Below are 25,809 nucleotides of genomic sequence, written 5' to 3'. Positions count from 1 at the left end.
TTAATAATAATAATAATAATAATAATAATAATAATAATAATAATAATACATGTCTTCTAGTATGCCATGTATTCCTATGTATTACTTCATAGCAGAAGGGGGTTGGACTGGATAGTCCTTGAGGGTCCCCTCAACTCTAGCATTTCTTGTTGGGACTGTTTATTTGTTGACACTGGGCTTTTTTTGCCTTTTGTGTGTGTGCCTTCAGGTTTTTTTAAGCATAGGAATGTTCTTTAAACCTCTGCCAAACTTCCTTTTGACATGGTAATTGAGTCTGAAATGCAAAGTAATTAGCGTAATTATTCGCCTTGTCTTTTATTGTCATTCAGAGAAATCTGTGAAAAATATTTCGTTAGTTGCTGAAAGGGAGAGAAGAAATCACCCTTTGAAAGAGGGATTTGTGGAACGAATATTTTTTTAAAAAGTTCTCCTCAAGCTCTCAGTTAACGAGAAGAAAAACATGGGTTTCTCTAATCACTAACTGCAAGTCTGCAGACAGGGGCTGTGTTCTTCTTCTTCTTCTTCTTCTTCTTCTTCTTCTTCTTCTGCTGCTGCTGCTGCTGCTGCTGCTGCTTGTTTATAATTCACTGGAATAAATTGTATTGGAAGGTGGTGACAGTCCAATTTTTGGAGTTCTTTAAACTGGAGATGGATGGGCATTTTCCAGGAGTTGTTTAAATGTCTGTTCTTTAGTTGTATATGGATGTCCATGAGGCATCAGTGGTTGCCAAGGAGCTTTGTAAAAGGCCAAGAATAGGTCTGGTTCAATATAATTTTCATGCCAAAACAAAGAGTAACAGGCCATCCCCTCTTCCATTTCATGTACAAAACCTTCCTGTATCAGCAATTTAATCTTTTCTTCAACACTGGCAGTGAGAAACCATGGTGCATCATTCTTGCAGGTAGCTTAGGGTGTGCAGGGCAAGCCACATGGCACAATCTGCTATGTTTCAACATCTTCTTGTTGCCCTCCAATATCTCCCATCTGGGGTAATTCCTATTCTTTTGCCTAATGATAGGGCTTTCCGTGGTTAAGAGGAGTTGGTAACGGAGTCAACTTCAAGTTTTCTGTGAGCTCATATGAAACATAAAGTGCCCAGCAAGGATGCCTAGGCCTTATCCTATTAAGCAAGGGAAATATAATGATGAATAATCATATCTATGCAAACTATAAAGCAGTGTATCAAGAGCAGTTCCATCTTCTTTGTTGATTCCTGCTGAGGAGGAGGTGGTGTGTTCAGTGAGAAAGTAATGTCTATTCAGGATGTGTCCAGTTTCGATTTCTGAGGTAAATTAGACAGGCTTGCAAAATTCACCTCAGGAGTCAGGATCTACAAAATTACTCCTTGAGCTGAGTGTTTCAGCTAGTTAGCCCCTCTGTCAAGTGATTATAATGTTATTGATCTCACAGGGTGTTGTGCGAATTTGAGATTATTTTCAATGTTCTTTGGGCTAGCCTTATTTATACAAGAAGTCAGAGTAGGTTATTCTAGTTTTGAGGTTCTGTCTGCTCTACTCCTTGCAACCAGGTCATGTAGTTAAAGTTAAGTCCTGATACCCTCTCTTTATTGCCCATTCAGGAATATGTGGTCACAGATAGAGAAGCCCTTTGAGATGAATGCAAATGCTGGAGCTGGCTTAACCGGAATAGTCTATTGCTTCCTCTAAAACTCCCAGTTATATGTTGCACACAGCTGGATATGTTCTGGAGTTCAGAGATGCTATGGCTGCATCTTCACTGCAGAAATAATACAGCTTGACACTGCTTTAATTGTCATGGCCCAGTGCCATGGAATTCTGTGATCTGTTGTTGTGTAAGATATCTAAACTTCTCTGTCAAGAGCTTTAGTGCCACAGCAAACTACAAATTCCAGGATTCCATAGCATTGAGCCATGGCAATTAAAATGTTGTCAACCTGCATTATTTCTGCATTGCAGATGAGGCCTATATTGCTCCCTTTCCCTATGTCGAGGAGTACCTAGCTGCTGCATTTCCTGTAAAAAAAAGGTAGCATTTTATCTTTAACACATTTTTCTCTCTCTTGAAACAAAGTATGCACTCCACACATTGTTTTACAAGCAGATTAATACTTCCTAGAAGCTTCTAGGACTGTAAATTGGTTTGCAAACAAGACGTACCAGGGCACACGGGTCTGGTTTTTAAAGAAAAATGGTGCCATAAAGGTACAGTAAGTCAGAAAAAAAATAAAGATAACCGTAATACAATGTATAAATATAAAGACTAAAAACACTAACATTTGTAGAAAGAGTTAAATTTGTTCAAAATTAGGACACAGGCTTCAGCTGTTTGATGCTCTTTGTCAAAAACATAGAACATACATCTACATCTACATACAAAGGTTATTCAATGGTGAATCAACACTTTGGCAAATCCCACTTATTCAATGGAACTACTCTAGCTGAGGCTAACAAAATATATGGGTCAAACTGTTTAGTTTGAAAAACAAACATGCATGTACACACAAAGGAAAAAAACATTAGCAAACAGAGGGGCCATTCACACTACCTTTTAAATTGGTGTTAAAATCGATTCTTCTACGTGAAGGTCATATTGGGCCCGATTCTTTCACAATCCATGCCAAGGCTTGCACAAGGAAATGCCCCTTACCGCGGGTTATCGGGAATCGGGCTAAAATCCGTCTTTTCTGAAAAGACCCGGGTTCCGCGAAATATGAACTTGCCCTCGATCATGATTGGGGCAAATTCAGGGAGGGATTAAGGTCAGAGGGCGGGCAGAGGTCAGGGCATTCCCTCCCCTCATCCGAGGGAGGGGGAGGAGGAAAGAGCCGAAGGAAAAAGGGGAATCTGGAGGCGAAGGGTGACAGGAGGCAAAAAGGGGGGACTGACGGGTCAGTTCAGGGCAGGTCAGGGCGCTACAGCAAGGGAAGCCTCTGCTATCCAGCAGAGACCTTTTTCCTTAGGATTTTATTTTTTTAAAATTATTTTTGGCTGTCTATGCGCATATTCTTTCCTTTGGAATGACTGCTGCAATGCGAATGAATGTTACAATTCGAATGTAATGTTGCAACTTGGTAAATTGATACAGCTTTTGCTACTGTCTCTAAGGAATTTAGGGGTAGCCTATTTTTTCCTTTGGAATGACTGCTGCAATGTGAATGAATGTTACAATTCGAATGTAATGCTTCTCTTTCCAGTTAGGCAAATTGGCAAATTGATACAGCTTTTGTTACTGTCTCTAAGGAATTCAGGGGTAGCCTAGGGAAAGCAAAAAAAAAAGCATCCTTTTCTGGCATTCTGAGGTGAGGAATTAATTTTATTGTTGTTGTTGTTGTTGTTGTTGTTATTATTATTATTATTATTATTATTATTATTATTATTATTATTACCTGTGTATGAAGCATTCTGGGGTGCCAAGAGAGTGGGATACTGGCTACAGAGATGCCACTAACTTGCATTCTGGGGTTGAAAATGGGGCCAAGGGCAGATCATAACCTACAACACTGACCCAAATGCCCACAACACATACACACACACACCAGAGGTTTTTAAATTTGACAAGTGGTGTCTGGTCCTTTAAAAAAAAGGAGGGGTGGAAAGCACACTTCTGATGCTCCTATCAGTGCTGGAAACGTCACCTATGACCATCGTGGAACTAACTTTGATTGACAGCCAGGCACCTTCACCTTAAACCCGAATTCTCCAAGAGGGCATTCGTGTTAAAATGCCCCTGATTGGTAGTCAGCACTTGCTTCCGGAGAGATTCGGGAGGAGGCCCCCCGAATTTGACCAATTCATTCCAGAGCAATGCCACCAGTGTGAATGAGGCCAGACTAAGCTATATTTAGACAGTAATGCACAACTACTCAGTTCTTCATATGAAAGTAAAAAATGTTCAGTATCTACATATACTATGTTTAACATCAAATGAAAATATACAAATATATATTTTAAATAATCAAGAGGCAGAGGTATGCAAACATATGACAATGATTTCCTTCCTTCCTTCCTTCCTTCCTTCCTTCCTTCCTTCCTTCCTTAAAAACAACAACACATTACTCACTGAATCTTCCTAGGGTGCAGTGTGCTCCCAAAAGAAAACAAACTTTACATCTATCCAAAACTTCATATTATCACACAAAAAGAGAGTGGATGGAAGACATAAGCAGATGTAGCATTTCATTTGTTTATTGGGTTAGTGGATGACTGACTCTGCCTTTGTTGTTGTGTGCCTTCAAGACATTGCCGATTTATGGCAACCTTAAGATGAACTTATCATGGGGTTTTCTGAGGCTGAGAGCATGTCACTTGTCCAACATCACCCAGTGGGTTTCATGGACAAGCTGGAAATTGACCCCAGTCTCCAGAGTCAGAGTCCAACACTCCAACCACTATTCCACACCGGCTCTCTGCCATTATGTATAATGAGGCAGTCAGTATAAGCAAGAGATGCTGAGGTTGTGAGCAGTGGCAAGATCTTGGAGGACACAGCTTTGTATGTTTGGTAATCTGTTCTCTATACCCATACTATCCTGTTGCCTTCAGATTCAGTGGAAGATGCTGTATGGATCTGGACTGAGCATCTATTTCAAGCCTCACCAAGAGATCCACACACAGATGATACTAGCATAAACCACTGGTGCAAAAAGACAACTTTACTAAACATGGTCTTGATATCATATGTGTTTCCAGAGGTTTACATTTTAAGCCTGGGATGGATATCACAGGTATGAAGAGCCCTGGTCGTGCAGTGATTAAATGCTGGTACTGCAGCCATTCACAGCCACAAGGTTGTGAGTTTGATCCCAGGCAGGGCTGGGTCCACTCAACCTTGCATCCTTCCATACATCACTAAAATGAGTACCCAATTTGTTGGGGACAATTAGCTTATACATTGTAAACCTCTTAGGGAGTGCTTAAATGCACTGACAAGCAGTATAGAAATGTACTTGCCATTACCATTGCTATTCAACTGGGTCTTTTAAACAGACAAAGTGGAAGTCATGTAGGATGAGACAAAGAAGTGCCTACAGTCCGCTGAATGGAATCACCAGTTATCAAAATACTTTTAGAAAGTTAAGTAACAGTGGTGCCTTCCCGACGGGCCCTATTGGGCGTCATCATTACGCACGAGGGGCGGCGCTTCCTGATGCGCCTTGCCCCTCACACATAAAGAGGGCGTCAAAATGGTGGTACCCTATACAGATGGGCCCCGCCATTTTGACGTGACGGACGTCTAGCGTCCGCACGTCTCAGCGCCCTTGTGATGCTGCAAGGGCGCCATTGGTGCCTTGCGACATCACAATGGCACCGCAAGAAGAAGCCGCTTTTGGCGGCTTCTTTTTGCTGCAGGGAGGAGCCGCGCAGTTTGTCTGCTGCGGCTCCTTCATGCAGCAAACAAGGGCGGCGGCAGACCGCCCTTTTGGGCGGTCTGTAAAGCGCCAGTGCTTTTGAAATTTTACGTACCTTGGTGTGGAGTAAAGTGATTTCTGAGCCAGTCAGGTGAGATCATAAAGTCTGCTATCCATCTCATTGCCACTGAGTTAACATATCCTCCTTTGTCCTTCTTTCCCTCCCTTCATTCCATTAAGACCTCTTTTCTGGCCAAGAGTGATACACTGTATGTATGCACACAGAGAACATAATTGTCGTATTTCTAATACAGCTTCATTATGGAGTGAAGTCCTGTTAACTGAACCCAATTTATAAGCCTTTTTAGTAACAGTACCCACTGCTGCAGTGCAAGAAGTGACTGAAAACACATCCTTCAACAAATTGTAATAATAAAATACAATAAAATCCACATTCACTCTGGCAGTTAAACTTTTACTTTCCTGCATGCATACTCTGAAGAACTAGAGCCCCTCTCTTCTTTAATGTTTATTTTGTAACAATCTGCAGCCTATCACAGACACTGCAATTTTCCTCTCTTCTATATCGAATCACTCTAACAAAGTGCCAGTCAATGGGTAGATTCTTATCAAGGGCTATCAGTAGTTATCATAAGGCAATTTGATTTCGAATATTAGTTCCAATTTTATTTCCAACCTCATTTCACCTGAGCATGACTCATGATCTTTATTAAAATGCCTTCAGAAAACATATAAATGCACATTGTTATCCTAAAAGGTGGAGGATGTTGGGGGTCCTTGAAATTTGGGGAAATTATATGTGAAAGGAGGCCTGCAAGAGTAGGGTAACTGTGGGGATCTTTTCATATATGTATACTAGTACTAACTTCAGATAATACTCCACTTTAAGCAAATAAAATGTTTTATTTAGAAATGTGCAAGGTTGCATGCATAGTTACAAGAACCAAGATGACCTTGAGAACCATACAAGGTTATCAAAGCAAAAGGTGTGGAATGTTGCATTGAGAGAAGTCGGGGTTAAAGGGGTTGATCATTACCAGCCCTGAAGAGAGGTCCATGGAAAACACACAGTGGCTCAGACTGTGTCTGAGAGTTACACAGAAGGAGCTCTAGTATGTGAACAATAGGGGAATGACTAAAGGGCTCAGCACAACTGATGGCTTTAGCTCCAGAGTGACAATGCATTGATTATATTTGAGACAATCCCTTAATAATCAGACAGGAAGGGTGTATATGGGAACATCTTCATAAGGTGGGGTAAAGGAGATGGTCACTGATTGCTTTATGACACAGTTCCCTTTGCTTCTATTCTAAGCAGAAATGTAAAGAGCATGGAGGGGGGAGTGAGGAGATCTCAAACCCATTAGGATTTATTGTAGTTTTATTGTATTGTAGTCTGTCCTCTGGTCAGTGTGACTTCTAAATGTGTATAACTCTAGTCGCCGTGTGTCATCACAATGCCAAATCATGCCCAACTCTAGATATTAGTTATGAAATTGCATATCTAGCAGGAGGGTCATAGGGTATGCTAAGACCATATAATCCATGGGCAAAAAAGAAGAGAATGGTGGAATGTATGAAAGTATGCATGCAGCTAAGACACATGTGGGACAGACTGAGGGTGATTTATCTCTCCATAAATGTAACACCTTCCAGTCCATAACAGATGAGTTATGAATGTCTTGTGAATAACTCATATATGCTTCATTTACATGCACATTTCTTCCAGCCATGTGATTATTACAGATGCTGTATCACTAATGCTGGAATAAGAGTCAGTTGCTAGTCCAGTCAATGTTTTGTCCCCAAAATGCAGAGCTGGATATTGTCTCGTATTTAACCTCAGGCAACAAAATATCTTTGGCACATCTTGGCCTACAGTTGTTAAAGAAAAAAAAAGAGAGAAGTCTTTAGCAACCCTAACTTACCTCATGAAATCTAGGAGATAGCTTTGGTTTCATTTCTTTCATTGTACCCAAAATACAGTACAAAGTATTGGTGAAGGCAATTACTTCAAAAATATTAAGCTTTTTAAAAAATAGAAACGTATAATATTCCTGATATTATAGGACCAGTTCTACATAGTAAATCATAGCTGTATTGCATTCTGGACAGCCTATTTTCAAATAAGCAAGCTGGAGAGAAAATTGAATATAATAAAGAGGGATTGGTTGAGGTAATCTGGATCACATTAAAAATACACAAAATGGATCATATATTCCAATTTTATCAAGTTCCTAATTAAAAGACAATTGCATGTTCTAACTAGCTCTGTCTTACTTTGCTCCAGAATTTTTAATTTAATCAAGAAAAAGGATTAAATTGTTCATTTTTGAATAGCTGTTTAATAATAATAAAAAATTCTACAGTATATATTTTCATATAATTGGTTTATGAAGCATGCTTAGCTTAGGCTTCATTTAGAAACCTTTAGATGTCAGAGTTATATCCTATCACTAGATGCAATCAGTTTCTTCATCTGTGTCCATCTGTACAACAGTAAGTAGTACTCAGCTCGCTTAGGAAAACAAAATGAAAGCTTTTTTTACGATGGAAGGAAAATACTTTTTCTTCCTTCAATTATTTTTAAGTTTAATCATGAAAAAGTAGTAATAATCACTGAACAGAGTGAACAGGGATAAACATTGTATATTACAGATTTAAATTTACTAATGCAAACGTATATTTGACACAATGTGTATGTCTATATATCACAGGTGGGAACTATGCAGCCCATCAGATATTAATCAACTGCAACTCTTGCTGCACCTGCGCTACAGAAATAATCCAGTTTGACACCACTTTAACAGCCATATTTAAAGTGATGCTGTGGAATTCTGGGAATTGTAGTTTTGTGAAATATTTAGCCTTCTCTGTCAGAGAGCTTTGGTGCCACAACAAACTGCAATTCCCAGAATTTCATGTGGTGTCAAACTGGATTATTTCTGCAATGCAGATGCAGCCTATGAGTACCCCTGGCAAGTAGAGCCAAGGTTGAGGAATTGGGAATTGAGGGCCTGAACAGACAGACCAAAATAAAGCTGTTTTGGGTATGCTATTTAAATGCTGCATGTGTCATAAGAGGCCAGAAGTCACACCAAAGCCACGCTCCAGTCCTAAGGACTGGAGCACAGCTTTGTGGCAGCTTCTGGCCTCTTAACATGCCTGTGTCATTTAAACAGCATACCTCCAAAGTGACCTGAAGCAGCTTTATTTTGGCCTGTCTGTTCAGGCCTTGAGACCACATCCGGAGAACAATGTGATCCTATATAGTTAATTGGTAATGCCAAACAAATTGGGAGCCAGTGTGGTGTGATGGGTTGAGTGTTGGGCTAGGGGTCTGGGAGATCATGGTTCAAATCCCCACATGGCCATGTAAACCTACTGGATGACCTTGGGCAAGTCACAAGGTAGGCAATGGAAAACTTTCTCTGAGCAAATCTGACCAAGAGAATCTCATGATAGGGTCATAGTAAATCAGAAACTACCTGAAGGCACACAACAGCAACTACGTCAACCAATAATCATATATAATTAACATAATTTACATAAATATTAATTTACTGTTCCACAATTGATTCAGTGTCTCTATATAGGCTTAATAATGTATTTATATCTTTGATTTCTCACCCAACACCCCACTAGCAATCTTTAGATACTAATTTTCAAAAATTATCTAGAAATTACCCCAAGTGAATTCCAAATACGATAAATAACACATTATATTATGCTAGTCTTATCCCATCATTACAAGGAAAGAGGGAGTCATCTATTAGATCCATCTTCACAGCCAGGTAATTGAAAAAGTCCACACTTATTTTATCTGCATCTTTAACTTGTTTAGGAAATAAATACTAAAGTAATGAAAGGCAGTCATCTGCTGCTGAAATAGTTATCAAACACATCCATTTCTTAAACTGCAGAGGAAAAAGCTGTTTCACATTTAATCTAATTTATCTTATATCCTGAAACAGTTATCAAAGGTGTTCACTGCTGCTAACACATTTGGTATAAAATGGAACTGGTCAGAAGCACATAAAGAATGCCATTCACAAGCTAATGGCTCAAGAGGAAGGTTTAGCAATAATTGGGGAGAAACAGAATAGACAATGTCTTGCTTTTACTTAAATGAAATAATGGGTAGAGCCACAGCTCTTAACTAATTGGTTTTCTTCTTGTTTTCTACAATATCAGAAATGGTCTGTGGCAGAAATGAGCAATTCTATGCAAGTTTACCAAGCCTCCTTATTTTCAGTGAAATGTCCTCCCTAATAAGAATGTTTTAGCACTGAAATCTAGATACAGTAGGTTAGCACTAATAAAGTGCTCTACTGGCTCATTGAATTCATATTGGTGTCATACTCTGGTTTTAACATAGGGCCTTCAGAAGCAACTTGCCTGATCCTCTTTGCATGAGAATCCTATCTGGATGTACAACGTTGTAAAGATAGGTGAGCTCTGGATCCCTTCTAGATAAAAAGCCATATTACCAACCATTTGAAGGAAACAATTGTGTACAAGCTGCAGTACATTTCCTATTTACTAGTCCCACATAGAGGCGATCTAATGAAATAATAGAAACTTCATACATGCTGGCTAATCAAGTTCTCACTGAGTTAATAGGTCTACTCTAGCTGGTAGCATCAATGGGGATTAGGTTAAAACCTGCCAGTTTCAACATTTAAAAATATTAATTATGAAATAAACAAACTATTTTTTTTTTATTTATTAGATTTCTATCCTGCCTTTCTCCCAAAAAGGGAGAAGGAATATGCATGAGCTGGGATATTGACACTGACTGACTGATTGCAGTAATGCAATAGGTACTGAAAAACTTATATCTTGTTTCATACTTCTTTCAGTATATACTGATTCTGATATGTATGATAGGAAGTAAAACACATGATCCCAAGTCTCTGCAGTATATTAGAGTCTTCCTTCTATGAGAGCAGTTTGCATTATATATGATGTTCATAGATCCAGCATGGTACTGTGGTTTGAGTGTTGGACCAAGGCTCCAGGAAACCAAAGTTTGAATCCCTGCTCAAACATAGAAACCCACTGGGTGACCTTGGGCAAGCTATGCTATTTCAGTCAATGGCAAATAGCTCAGAAGAAACTTTGCAAGAAAATCCCATAATAGTGCCACTGTAAGTTGGAAATGACTTGAAGGCTCACAAGTCAGCTCTGAACATCAGCACTGAATTTAAAAGTTCGTGGCTTTAAATTTTGCAGTGAAACTTTCATTTTCAAAGAAGGCTGTGCTTTTAATTCAACCAGGAGGCATGTTATCTGAAAAATAAGCTTTGAAAGCTTATGAAAATTATTTGAAAATGTGAGCCCCAGTATGATTGTACTTAAACATGTATTGGAATGGACAATAAATGGCCCATAGTCCACATATTGCCCTACTGATTTTTGTAATTCCCACCTTTGATGCTGAAATTGCTGCTGTGGTGGCAAAAACTATCAGTATTAAAACATGTATTTTTTTATTTTAAAACATAACTTGTGGGGCATAGCAACATCATGGGAAATCTTTCAGAAGTGCTAACAAAGAAAATGGGTGCACCATGCATACTTTTTTTCAAATCAAATTAGTATTTCTCAGGGACTCTCACACTTGACAAATCAGCCATTTTAAAACAGAAAGACAACAAAAAAGATAGGGAAAAGGAGGGTTTGACCCCTAAGCCTGATGAAGTTGCCTAACAATGTCACATACCTCTTTTGTAAACATCTTTCATACAAGATGCATACAACAAAATGTGGAGATATATAATCCTCTCCTTGAAGGGTACTGGTTCACTTATGACCCACTGTGATTTTGACTTGGGAGAATCATGCCAAACTAGTTGTGTCCTCTGTTTGGTCCAGCATGGCTTTCCTTTGCATACCTATATAATAGAGGACATTTCTATACTGATCAGTTAAAGCTAATCACTTAAAAAAAAGTTCTCACATTGCTTGAAATGAATCAGAGAAAACACAATATTTTTCTCTCCATATCCAAATAATTCTAGAGGCAATCAATAGTTAACAAATGTTGTGTCTCTAATGATATAGCAACACTTTCTCTCCTTTGGGTGCTCAAAGTCGTTGTTCACTGGTAGCCATAAAAAGAAAACCACCATTATCTTACTTGTTTTTTACTTCTTCCTTGCATTGTCCTTGTGTGAAATATTGCTTTTAAGTAGCTAGATTATAGACCTCCACCATCCAGATGCCAAGAAAACTGATGCCTAATACAATAAATGCAACTTTTTTTACCATCACCATCACAGGGACCTTGTATTTCTCTCTGTGTCTCTCTCTGTGTGTATCTGTGTGCATGAATAGAGGCCCTGAGACACTTAAGGGTTTTGCCAACGCACGCACGCGCGCGCACACACACACACACACACACACACTTTCTTATTTCAAAAGTCTTAATATAGTTGGAAGGAATCCATGTAAATATGCTACTTGTGCAAATTGTTCTTGAAAGATGTAAGAGAGAGCTTGGAAAAGTGGTTGTTTTGGACAACTCCTAGAGTTCCACTATGAATTCTAGAAGGCCTGGGAGTGTCCCCCCCCACCCCTTTAAACAGTCTTTCAAAACTCTAGTGAAAGTTCTTGATGTAGTTTTATGTGGGTCCTGTCTGCACTGGTTAAGATGCTCCTGGGGCAGCCAGGAATATCCTGGCCAGCAACCCTGGCCTCTACCTGGTTCTGATGCCAGACGGGTTGTTCACACGGATGTCCCTCTGTGCTGCCCAGTGCAGCCACCATGATGTGAGTCCCTCACTCCTGAGATCAGAATGAGGTGTCCAGCCTAAATCATATGGCTGGACACTTCATTCTGATATATTTCAAACAGCCACCTGGTGCCAGAAGATCTGGAACAACCAGAATATTTTAAAAATATGTGTTAACAGGGCTATACTCCTGGTTTGGTGCTGAACAGGTAAGATGCCATTGGGTCTGTTTGCTCCAGACTTGGGGTTTGGACCATGGATGATCTATCTCCCTGCTAAGAGGACAGGCGAGGCTAGTTTATTTGCCCCATGCAGACTGGGCCTGGGTTATTATTTTTAACATTATAATTAACATATTATTGGCAGGATACAGACCACCCAAAAAGGGCGGTCTCCCTCTGCCCTGGTTTGCTGCGCAAGGGAGCTGCAGCGGACAAACCGTGCAGCTCCCTCGCACAGCAAAAAGAACCCTCAAAAAGCAGGTTCTTTCTGCAGTGCGGTTGTGACACCGCAAGGCACCAATGGTGCACTTGCGGTGTCACAAAGGCACCAGGATGTGCAGACGCTAGGCGTCCATCACGTCAAAATGGCGGCGCCCGTATGTACAGGGCACTGCCATTTTGACGTCCTCGTCACGTGCAAGGGGCAAGTCGCATCTGGAAGCGCCGCCCCTTGCACATAACAACGGTGCCCCGTAGGACCAGTCTGTACTTCATTGTTAAAGAAATTTGAAAATTACCTTCTTAATTTTATTTGTTTGTTGTTGTTTTATTCATTTATATCTCATATTTCTCCCAATAATAGGACCTCAGGCAGCTAGAGATATATTAAAAAAAACCCAATGCAGATTAAAAGCTATAAAAAAAGGTTGATAGAAGTATCAATATATGTTATTTTAAAAGCAATGAATCAGTTTATAAACTTAAAACATTAAACATTAAAATTCATTACATTAAAAGACAATATAAACCATAACAAAGGACAGTATATAAAAATAATTGTTAGTAACATTTTGTGAGACTCATTCCTTTTAAATGTGAAAAAAATATAATTACTAAATTCACTACAAATAGTCACCCTATCACTCCCCCCCCCCCACAAAAAATAACAAAAGTAATGAGAAACAGTGCTTGTTACTCAAACCTTTGGTGTTGCTTTCATTATAATTTTTGAAGTAATTGCTTTAATGATGTTGCTATTTAAAAATAATGAACTGTGGCTAGCAAATTAATTGTTAACAAATTATGTACTTCCAAGTCATGTATTCCAAAGGACTGGGGGGAATTTAAGAGTTAAAATATAAGAGAGGGCCATGTGCCTTCCAGATGCAGCTGGGATAGATGAATTCCTTGTTCTTGTGTATGGACTTTTTGCTGCTGCTGCTGCTGCCTCTTCTCTCTAGAGGATCCAGGTTTTCCCTTGTTTTGCCTTACCTGTTTTGTTACCTTTCCAAGAAGAGACTGAGTCTAAAGTAAAAAGTCTGAGGAGTTCCTTTATTACATTGTGGAGCCACTTTTCTTTAAAGAAATGCTTCCATAATAATGAAGTCCACAAAGCAAGTCACATGCTATGTTCCTGTGAATTAGTGATGGTCATGTTCTGGAGCCTGAAAGGCCACACTACAGCACACCACACCTGGCTCTTCTAGAGGATGCAGCCTGTGCTTGCGGCCACAATTCTGGTGACTGGAAGTGATGATACTAGGATTATCTGAGGTGAAGGTCCCTCAAAAGATTGTTTTGATCATTTTGAGATGTTTTCAGGTGAACCATGACTTTCCAGTTCAATTGTTTCAATTGTTTCAAGTGTGCCTGTGTGTGTATACTTTAAGGGACACATAAACTAATGTAAATGGCATTGAAATTTTACCATATGAAATCAATTTCAAAATTTTCCATGAGCCAGGCAAGACTTTCCAATTGAAGGTACTGAATGGACATTATTACACGCATATCTACTTGGGTTGCCACTTTCCATCAAAAAGTAATACAAAACCCCCCAAAAATACAAATATGCATAAAATTTGCACAGGCTAATTTGTATGAAGAGATGCAAATTTAGAAATAATTACTGAACTCTGAATAGAAATGCTGCACAATTAGGGCTGCCATAATTGTCCACTTTTACCAGGGACAAAATGTAGGACAAATTCAAGACCAAACTGTAGGGCAACTGCAGGACAAAACTCAGCTCAAAATGTAGGACATTTAAGGTCCACCATTTTTCTTCAATGTCCTACATTTTGGGCTGAGTTTTGTCCTGCAGTTGTCCTACAGTTTGGTCTTGAATTTGTTCCACATTTTGTCCCTGGTAAAAGTGGACAATTATGGCAACCCTATGCACAATGCATCTTGGTGAGGAGATCTGCAACCATCTCCACGGTGTCTAAGGCATGGTACGGACCACCCAGAAAGGGTTATTCCAGAAGAGGGAATTTCCTCTGAATGAAAAGTTTCCATCCAGAGGAAATTTCCTCTCCCTGAATGATTCAGTGATGCTAGAGGGAGCTGACGATTCCCTGACAATGAGGAAGCGTGCCAGGCTTTCACACACACACACTTCCTCAACGTTTGAGAGCCAATAGAGAGCCATTAAGTATCGATGTGATAACCTTTTCTGTCAGTATTTAAAATTCTTATGCCCTCCCAACAACTGAACTTACAATTATTGCTAAGAAATAAGGAAAACTTACACATGCCTTCTACAAAGCAGTTATAGATAAATAAGGTCCAAAACCCACTGCAGAAATAATCCAGTTTGAGATCTGTTCAACTGCCCTGGCTCATTGCTAGGGAATCCTGGTAACTGTAGTTTGTTGTAGAATCAAAGCTCTCTCTGACAGAGAAGGCTAAATGTCTCACAAAACTATACAGTAGTCCTCAGAATTACCTAGCATTGAGCCAGGACAGTTAAAGTGGTCTCAAACTGGATTATTTCTGCAATGTGCTTTGGACCTAAGTGAAAGCTGTAACAAAATGTTGCAGTGTGGGTTAATTTTGCTCTGGTTTTCAGATGGCCAGGATACTCCATTCTGTCCCAGATTGGGACTCAAAGTGGCTTGTTGTCTCGTTGTTGTGTGCTTTCAAGTCATTTCCAACTTATGATGACCCTAAGGCAAATCTGTCATGGGGTTTACAAAGCATTTTACAACAACAACAACAACAACAACAACAATAATATTTAAAATCCACAAGATACAAAAGTTAAAACACAATCAGAAAAATATGAAAATAAAACCAGGTTAAAACATATATCACTAAAACAGACACACACCAGCACAACAGTTAGCAATATCCAGCACATTGTTTAAGAAGGGTCTTAAATAATTTCTCATGAAATGCCAGTCAAAATCCAGGGGCACACCACAGCTGTGAACCTGCACCTTTGGGGGAAGTATAATCCCATCCAACATAGGCTGAATTCCTATTTCCTGATTTGCCTTGCAGCTGATCAGGAACACTGCTGTTTTGCCTGAATTATATTTCAGTTTGTTTGCCTTCATCTAGACCATTAGTGATGATAGGCACTGGTTTATGACCAAATCAGCTTACCTGGGCTGAGGTAGAAAGGAACAACATTGCTGGGTGTCATCTGCATACTGGTTCCCTTTCTCCAGCTTACTCTACCCTTCCCAATATCAAATCAGTGTTCCATAATAACCAAATTGAAACCAGTCCTCATTTGGATGGTTTTTTTTTTTTTTTTTGGGGGGGGGGGGGTTCTGTATTTAATCCCCCCATGACATTTCAGAGGTTCACTTGCCTTGTGTGTGAATGGTGTTATTTGTCTACTGAAGGATCTATACATGGTACTAGGAAATCATAGGTCAAAGCCGTTACAGAACTGTACCTCAAAATTGCCCAAGTGCATGCACATACAGATACACACACAGAGAGGAATGAGATTTGATAAAAACTCTTCAACTAAGCTGTCTTGTCAGCCTGAATATTTTTCTCTGTACCTTTGAAGATGAAACTCTGGAGGTTGCATTCCAGCTTTGGCCCAAATACTTAGGTTTTAAGAGGCCACTGGGGAATCTGTAAGAGTTAAAATGGATTGGAAAGAAAATGCCTTTGAGCCTTCAGGATAATGAATGCTCCCCTTTTTGTACTATTTCGGATCCAGATGAGACATTCTTCAGTTGCTGTCGTTCTGTCAGGTATATACCTGCTCATTGCCTTGAAAGTGAACTCCTAGGGTCAGGCATTTGCAAGAGGAGGAGGAAAGTTCTTTGGAAATATATTAAGGAAAAGTTTCATAGGCAGGATATTTTAACTACATTTACTCTACTCTGTAGAAACCAGTCTTTCCTCCACTCATTAAAGCCCCTCCTTGATTTTTGCATGGCACTGATGCATTCACTCTTAGTAAGCTGTTTGAACTTGTCATGTAGGGTTTCATCCTGGCATTTTTAAGGGAAAACAATTGCTTTAAGTAACTTTTAATTGTGTAATAATTGCACTGCATTGCAAAACAACCTTGCAGGGCTGTTGTCAGGTAAAATGATGGAAGAGAAATATTTAAAAGAAAAGAAAATGAAACAAAAGTATTAAAAAGGTTGTATCCATTGAAGTATAAAATGAAGGGTGCTCATTCAAGGATGCTCAAGCAAACTTCCCTTTATCTTGGAGAAGATTGAGAGGTGATGCGATATTTATGAAGGGAAGTCATGTAGAAGATGGAGCAAGCTTTTTTTCTGCTGTTTCAGAGACTGGACAAAAAGAAAATGGTAGCAAGAAAAGAAGTTCTGCCTAAATATAGAATGGACTACCTGAGGGTAAGAATTATTTGATAATAGAAGAGACCGCCTTGGAGGGTTTTGGAGGTTCCTTTGTTACTGCAAAAGGTGGGGGGACTCAAGATTCCCACCAGAGGTGACAGAGTTTCCTTGATATTTGGGGAAATTTATTAGCTGAAGAGGAGGCATGAGAGGTTGGGTAATCTTAAGGATCTTTTACACCTATGTATGCCAGAGCTATCTGCTGAGAGACTCTGGTTTTGATTAATAAAAAGAGTTTTGTGAAGTCAAAGGCTTTCATGGGTGGCATCCATAGTTTTTTCAGCTCTCAAGTGTGAATGGTTGGAAAGCAAGAAATTGGGAGTTAGAGGTGTTGACAGTTACAAGTCCTGAAGAGGGAGTTCCAAGTGATGATCCCCAGGAAATTAGGAAATCAGCTATGATCATAATCTGGGCTTTTCAACTGCATTGGGGGGAAAGCTGTCATTTACACCAGTGATTCTCAAACTCTGGTCCTCCAGGTGTTTTGGACTTCATCTCACAGAAGCCTCAGCTATCTTGGGCAATAGTCTGGGATTCTGGGAATCAGAGTCCAAAACACCTGGAATGGCAAAATTTGGGAATCACTGGTTAATATCAATGGAAGCTCTATGTAAAGAGTAGATGCAGACCCTCTGTTGATCACAATAGGAGTCACATTGGCGGGTTACAGACTGCCCTCAAGCGGCCGTTTTCCCGCTGCCGCCATTCGCTGCGGAGGGCAACCCCAGTGGCCAGACCGCGAGGCTTCCCGGCACAGCGAAAAAGGAGTGCCGAATTGGCGCTCCTTTTCAAAACACGGAAGTGACGCCGCGAGGGGCTAAGCGCGCCCTCGCAGCATCACTTCCACCATGATACGTATGGACGTTATGCGTCCAAGACGTCAAAATGGCGCGCCCATGTGGATGGGTGCTGCCATTAAGGACACGCTCTGTGCGTACTAGGAAGAAGGGCCGTGAGGAAGGTAAGACCCTTCCTAACCCTAATACGGCCCTTCCTAACCCTAGTACGTGCAGAGCGCGTACTTTATGGCGGTCTGTAACCCACCATAATCTCTTTTAAAGATTCTACACAACTATGTACATTTTGAGACTTGTGGACCAGCACCTTCTGTAAGAGGTCTTGGGGCAAATATTTTTTTTCTTGAAAGACACACTGTTTGATTGATAATCTCAATTTAAATATTGGTGCCAAAAATATGGGGTGGCTTAGTAAAATGACCATTGGAAGCACAGAACTAGAACCATGAGCAAGAGGAGGTTGAGCAGGAAAGCAAAATAATTGCAGTAAGGCATTGGTCAACTTTCTAAATGGAGACGCTTCCGAACACCTTCTAAAGCTTTGAGTTTTAAGAATGAGGCTGAACCTCATCTAGGGGAGTTGCCTAGTCCTATTTGCATGTTTGCAGTCCCTCTGAACATGTGTAAAAGGATTCACCACATCTGAACCTATGGGAAAGATTACTTCACTCTAATCTCACTATTGTGTCTCATAACACGTTCTGCACCAGAGTGATTGGCTCAACATTTCTCTTATTTTTACAAACAGTGGATCAAAGAATAGCATTTATATTTTCCCTCTAATGTCCCAGTACTGAAAGAATCCTATTGAGAGCACAGGGGCTACATCTATTTCTGTCAAAGCAGTTAAGTCATTTAAAATAAAATAAAATAAAATATCTATTCACAAAGTAGCAAACCTCTGATATTAGCTTGCCTTTTAATCTTCTTTGGTAGAAGTATGAAAATGGCTTGTTTGTTACGTTCAGCAGGAATTGAAAGTTGTGGTTATAGGGGAATAATTACAGATGGTTTTATGCAACAGAAGGATAATTTGATCTAAAAATCTGATCTAATGCTCTTGTGTAGGGACATACTCCACTGAGAAGAGAAGGGGGAATATATTAAAACAAAAGAGACAAATGGCATGAACATGAGCTGAGAAAGAGCTATTATTATTCTCTCTTTATCGAGAGACAGATTGAGCTGGGCTCCTGAACAATCAAAAAAGGGGGGAGGGCCTCTCTTCTGCAAAAAAGGGAATACATTTCAAAAGAGACAATTTATTATTATTTTTCTGGTGGAACCTGACCTGTAAAATAGAGTAATTTAAGGTGTGTTCATGCAATGACCTGATTAACCTTTCCAACCAGGTTCCTAAGCAATAAAAATAGCCTGGACTAGCCACAGCAACAATAAGGCAACTCATCTGAAGTGCTATTTAATACTTTCATATGGAAAGCACACCTTTAGGAAGAGGCCAGGTGAGAAAGAATATAGAGAGGATATAACTCTCTTGCTGAAAAAGCTTCACTGGCTTCCAGTTCATTTCCGGGCACAATTCAAAGTGTTGGTCATGACATATAAAGCCCTATATGGCAGATCCAGACCATCTGAAGGACCATATCTACCCATACAAACCTACAAGAATTCTAAGATATTTAGGAGAATGCTTTCTCTTGGTCTTGCCACCACTGAATTGCTGGTTGAAGATATGAGAGAGAGCCTTCCCAGTGGCTGCTCCGATCCTCTGAAACTCCCATCCTTTGAAATAGGAGGCTAGGCTGTTCCCCTCCCTGTTTTCCTTTTGCCAGCAAGTAAAATATTTTTATTCATAAAGGCTTTTAATATATAATATTTGTTAGACAGCTTTTAAGGTCTAGGGTTTGATTTTTAACTCTATTGTAATTGATGTATTTTATTGTTGTAACCCGCCCAGATTCTTCGTGATTGGGCGGGCTATAAATAAATCTTTATTATATTTATTATTATTATTAAGGGAGGTGTGTGTTCTATTTTGTTTTTAATTTTGCATGTTTATTGTAATTTTATATTGCTTTATCAGAATGAGTTCAATTGTTTAACATTTTTATTGTAAAGTTTTTAACTGATCTTATGTGTGAGCCACCTTGTGTCCCTTTCCAGAAGCAAGGTGGCATGTATGACGTACTGTATATACTCATGTATAAGTCTAGAAATTTTAGTTAAAAAACCGACCCAAAAAACCTGAGCTGACTTATCCACAAGTCAATGTAAGTACAGTTGGCCCTTCTTATAAGTGGATTTGCCATCCGCAGATTTGAGCATACGCGGACGGCAAATCGGGAAGTTGTCTCCAATGGTGCGCTGCCATTAGGGACAACTTCCTTCTCCTCCCCTCCTCTCCTCGCTTCCCTCCCTGCTTTCCTCCCTTCCCTCTCTCTTACTTACCTTGCTTGCCGATGCCGATGCCACGGCAAAAGCCGGGTGGCAGCGGCGGAGGCCAAGCCACAGCCTCCTCGCCGCTGCCGTGGAAGGACCCGATGGTGGTGCTGGAGGCCTCTTGGCCCCGAACAGCACCGCCACCAGGCCTTTCCTGTGGCGGAGGTGAGGAGGCAGAGCCGCCGCACCGGAGGCCTTCAAGGCCTCCAGCACCGGCATCCGGCCTCCTCAAGGCCTCCGCCACTGCGGAAGGGCCGGATACTGGTGTTGGAAGCCAAAAGGCCCCCAGCACCGACACCCACCCCTTCCACGAAGGCGGCAGCGACAAGGAGGCTGAGTGACAGTGCAGGAGGCCTTGAAGGCCTCTGGGGCTGCTGTCCTCCACGCCTTTCCTTTTGAAAAGCTCCCTTCACCGCTGCCGTGAAAGGGCCCGATGGTGGTGCTGGAGGACTCTTGGGCTAATTAAAAATTCCCCTAGAGTTGTGATCAAAGAAAGGAATCAGGATTTTTAAATTAATTATATAAACAAACCTGTACAGTAGAACATATCTAATAGAAGTTTAAAAACCCCCAAGAAACTCATTGTTTTAACAAATTGTGAACACATGTTATATTTGGAAAATAACTTTTATTTTATGTAAATTGAATAAAAATATAAATTTTAAAAAATTCTCCTAGAGAGATCCTTTGCTACAACCCCAAAGTCATGCTCAAAACAGAATTCCTTGTGGACAGAAGGCTGAAATGTAAGACATGTCCTGGAAAAGGAGGATGTCTGGTCACTCTGTGACCAGGGTGACTCATAAGGAAGAACCAGTTCCTTATGGATTTCATTCCACCATTTAATGATTCTCCCATTCACCACATCCCATTCTTTCAAGCCAACTTGTCTCCATCCCAACCAACCAATTGACTGATCAATCAATAAGCCAGTCTACCATTTCAAATGTGTGAAAGGGGAGAAAAGACAATTATTGACAGTGGGAAACACTCAAGAGAAGGAAAGCAAAATGAGGCAACCAAATTATTTCAGCATAGGCCTTCATGAACCACAGGTCATTTTTTTCAGATACATGAAGTGTATCTCAGTAGATAAGTATTAATTCACACAAACAGAAGTGGCAAACATGCTGTGTGGTGATCTTAATTGTTGTCATTAAGAGTTGTTTGAGATTCTTTTGTTCCATAACAGCCACTGGAATCATTGACAGAAGAGGATATCTGTGCTATTTGAAGATGAACAAGTAAATCCACCTTTGATGTTGTGGGTGACATTATTAGAAGCTGTGGTGGATTGTTTGAGTAGATGTGGAGACAGAGTTGGCATCTGGGTTTGGAGCAGGGTTTTGTCACTCTGTTTTAGTTCATGCTGTTTGCCTTGTTGTTATTATTATTATTATTATTAACCTTTATTTATAAAGCGCTGTAAATTTACACAGTGCTGTACATACAATCTTTTTAATTGGACGGTTCCCTGCCCTCAGGCTTACAATCTAAAAAGACACGACACAAAAGGAGAAGGGAGTGGTGGTGGGGAAGGGGCCTTTATAGTAGGATAATACATATAAAATACATAGCAATACAAGAAATGATTCAATAAAACAGACAACAAAAGAACATCAAATAGCAAGTGACAGTTATGCAATGCCTGGGAACGCTTCTCTGAACAGGGTGGTCTTCAACTCCGTTTTGAAGCTGGTTAAAGAAGTGATGGCTCTTGCTCGCAGGGGAAGAAGGTTCCAGGAGTGAGGGGCAGCGAGTGAAAAGGGGCGAATCCTAGATGGGGCAGAGGAAATCCTGGGCTGGGACAGCAGACCTTGACTACCAGAATGTAGGGCCCTAGTGGGAAGGTGAGGAGAAATAAGGTCTGATAAGTAAGGAGGGGCCAGTCCATGGAGGGCTTTAAATGTTGACAGCAGGAGCTTATACTGAATGCGGAAAGGGAGGGGGAGCCAGTGAAGGGATGCCAACACAGGAGAGATGTGGTCAGAGCGGTGGGCAGATGTGATAATGCGTGCAGCTGAATGCTGGACAGAAATTAAAGGACGGAGGTGAAAAAGAGGAAGCCCTGCCAGAAGGATGTTACAGTAATCAAGTCGTGAGACCACTAGGGCATGGACCAAGATCTTGGCAGTAGAGGCAGAGAGATATGGTCGGATTTTGGCAATATTGTACAAAAAGAATCTACAAGCTTTGGCTGTGGTCTGGATCTGAGGGATACACGACAGAGAAGAGTCAAAGATAAAACCAAGACTGCGGGCTTGCTGGATAAATAGTTGTTTGAGGCTAGAAGCCTGTCTGCAATCAAGTATAGATCTGCCACCCAAAGTTTTGAGAGGGCAACATTATTGTCCAAAATGTGCTACAGCTTGTGTATAGTGCATGTGAATGGCCTCACCTATGAGCTGAGGGTGTATCTCTAAGCCATAAGGTTTTAGAGACAGAGGTGACTAGTGTTAAATAAAGCTCCTGAGCATAGAGGAATAGGAATGTTACTGGTTAACGTGCAACTTAAGATGTGGGGTATTTCTGTCTTTTGATTGACTTTTGGAGTAACTTTACTGCTTTGGAAATTTGATGTCTTTGCTGGAGATTCTGTCTCAGTCTTGGTATTATAGTCTGAGCCTGGGAATATTCCTTTTTTGGGAGACAACACACAGAATTCTCCAGCCAGCTGGGGGATTTTGCAAGTTGTAGTTGAAAAAAATAATATTCATAAGCTTGGATGACACTCCATGAAAACACAGCAGGTTTTTTTTCCCTGGCCATGCTGCAACTCCTGTGTCAAAATTATTTCCATAAGGCTTGCAAAACACATTGGAAAAGCAATGTTTTGAAGATTATGTAATTCCAAGCAGCTGTTTGCCTTACACATTTGTGACCTGCATTGAGCTTGGCTCTCTGCACCTGTCTCAAGCACATCCAGACCATTTTAGCAGCCAGAGGAAAGGCATGCTCTCAGCAGGCACTCAGCAGGTTAATGGTAAGGCACTGCTCAACCTCCCAGCTAATAAGATTTAAATACAGGCTAATGACTGCATGTTTTCACTTTAATCAACACGCAAATCACCCTTTTATTATTATGGTTTATTTTTTCCAATTTAATTTCTAATTGAATTATGCTTCAGCCCGTTAATTGTTGATATAAGCCATATCTCAAATTTCTAGCTTAGTTTATACTTTCCCAATCCCTCTCTAAGCCCCAACCTTGCTCTATTAATCTTATAAGTGAGGAGAAATTGGTGGCACAGTGAGCCCTACTAAAATGTGGGTGTAATCACAAGAGAAATGAGTCTGATTACTGGGTAGAAGAGGAAGAGTTTCATGTCAGTTAGGCTTTCAGCATACGAGAAAAGTGACAATGTTGTGCTGAACACAATTTAATGTGCACCAAATTAATGAAAAGAATGCCATCTAATGCAGAGAAGTCAGTTTTCTAAGGTCATATATATTCATAATGGCACCATCCACATAAACGAAAGATTAAAGGAGTAGGGGAACCCAAGGATTCTAAAGTACACTTCTTTCTGTGTGTGTGTGTGATAAAAGTGATCCCAAGAACAGCAAGACAGGGACAGAGTCTCATCAGTGTAGACAGAATGCTGGATGGCTGCCAGAAAGCAGGGAAAGTCAAACACCAGAAACGAGGTAGCATAGGAAATTTTAGTAAGAGGTATTAAGGGTAGCTGAACCTTGCATAGTGATGTTCCATACAGCTCCATTTTGCCACAGGTCCCATAGGTCTAACACTAATTCTGTAAAGATTAGATATGCATGTCAAAATATTAAATTGTAAACAACTATCTCTGAGCTTCTTCTCCACTTAGTTGAGCTTCCACATGGAACAAATTCAGGTATTAGAACCCTCAGCACTAAAAAAAAAAAAAAAAAAATGACCATTGTATATGCAAATCTAAAGTAAAAGTCTTTGCTTTTTCTTATTGTTCTTGTATACAAGCAAGAACAAATAAATTCATAAGTCTTCTCCCTGCTGGCTGGACTATGAAACATTGTTCTGACTATTTTGAAAAAAAAATTACTCTTCAGAACTCTTTTGCCAAAAAAAAGGTGCAGAACCCTGCTTTTCTAAACAGAAAGCAGTGTCTTTTGTACAAAGATACTTTATTTTATTGAACATCTCCAAGTATTTTGCACATAATCCAACTTCCCCCCTGCTATCAATTTTTTTGATTTAAAAAGTTCTGAGTTACGAAAACTTGTGTGGCAATTAATTATTTTTCCAATGTGGTATCTTGATGTGCTAACACTTGCTGTGATGTGAAAATTGTTTACACCTTTAGCCTAAAGTGGAACATCCTAATATTATATATTATTATCTCCTATCTTCTTGGTCTATATGATATGTAAAAGAGGTAGTGTGTGTGTGCATATATATGGCCCACTGTCCTTTTCCTCTATTTTCAAGCCTGAATGTTTTTCTGTAATAGGTTCCCCAGCTGGAAAGAGGACTTTAGAATTATGGAAGATCAAAATAACCTAATGAAAGTGTACAGGGTACAACTAAAGATAATTGTTTGTTAAAGAATCAAGCCACACATGGTGAAACACCCCAATGGACTCTGGCTAATTTGACTGGGAGAACATTTCTGGCCCCAAGTAAAATCATAATAAACTCCTACACTGTGCCACCAGATCTCCCAGCCCTTTATTTCTGCACCAAGAGTGGGAAGAGCTTGTCTCTGATTTTGTCATCCCCTTTTCCTTCTGTATCATGTCTTAGGTGGGTTACACACCGCCATTAAAGTACGCGCAGAGTGCGTACTAAGGTTAGGGAGGTGCGGTGCTTCCGCAACTCCCTAACCCTAATACACGCTCTGTGTGTAAAAAATGATGGCGGCCGTTCCAGACGGCCGCCGCCATTTTTACGTAGTGGACGCTGTGCTTCTGCATGTGTCGTGGCGGCTATGACACCGCGAGTGCGCCAGCGGCGCTTCGCGGTGTCATAGCTGAGCCGCGAGAAGGAGCTCCATTTTGGAGCTCTTTTTTGCTCCGCAAGGGAATCGCGCGGTTTGGCTGCTGTGACTCCCTCGCAGAGCAAATAGCAGCGCCGGGAGACCGCTGCAAAGCGGCGATTTGTAACCCACCTTAATTAGATTGTAAGCCTGAGGGCAGAGGTGTCATGTACAATGATGGTGCTAATAATAATAATACTAATAATAATAATATTGGGCCCAAGAACAGCCAATTTAGCTGTTGCATGTGTGTGTCTATGTGCTTTCAACTTGCCTGTCATCTTATGATGATCCCATCAATTTTAAGTGGTTTTCCTAGGCAAGGAACAATCAGTAGTTTTGCCAGTTCCTTCCTCTGAAATATATCATACAGCACCTGACATTCAGGTTGGTAATCTCCTATATCCTACAGGCACCAGATCTCATATGATCCTTGAATCTAAGCAGGGTCAGTCTCAATTAGTATTTGGATGGGAGATTACCAACCTGAATGTCAGGTGCTGTATGATATATTTCAGATATATCTGAAAACAATATTTGTTTTACAGATATATCTGTAAAACAATATTTTACAGATGGAAAAATGAAATACATTCATAAAACTGCTTCTATCAAAAGTACATGAGTGAGCACCCTACTTTCACTGACACTATTAAACATTGTTGAATTCTTTACTCTGCCTGCAATATTCTGTCCTGAACTGATTAAAACAACAACAATAGTAACCAATGCAGCAGGATATTGGTCCTTTCCCTCACCTTTCCTGCTTCA

Source organism: Sceloporus occidentalis, unplaced genomic scaffold (genome assembly GCF_023333645.1).
Source record: "Sceloporus occidentalis isolate IW3139 unplaced genomic scaffold, rSceOcc1.0.p SCAF_2, whole genome shotgun sequence".
Classification (NCBI taxonomy): Eukaryota; Metazoa; Chordata; class Lepidosauria; order Squamata; family Phrynosomatidae; genus Sceloporus; species Sceloporus occidentalis.
This window is presented reverse-complemented; position numbering follows the sequence as displayed.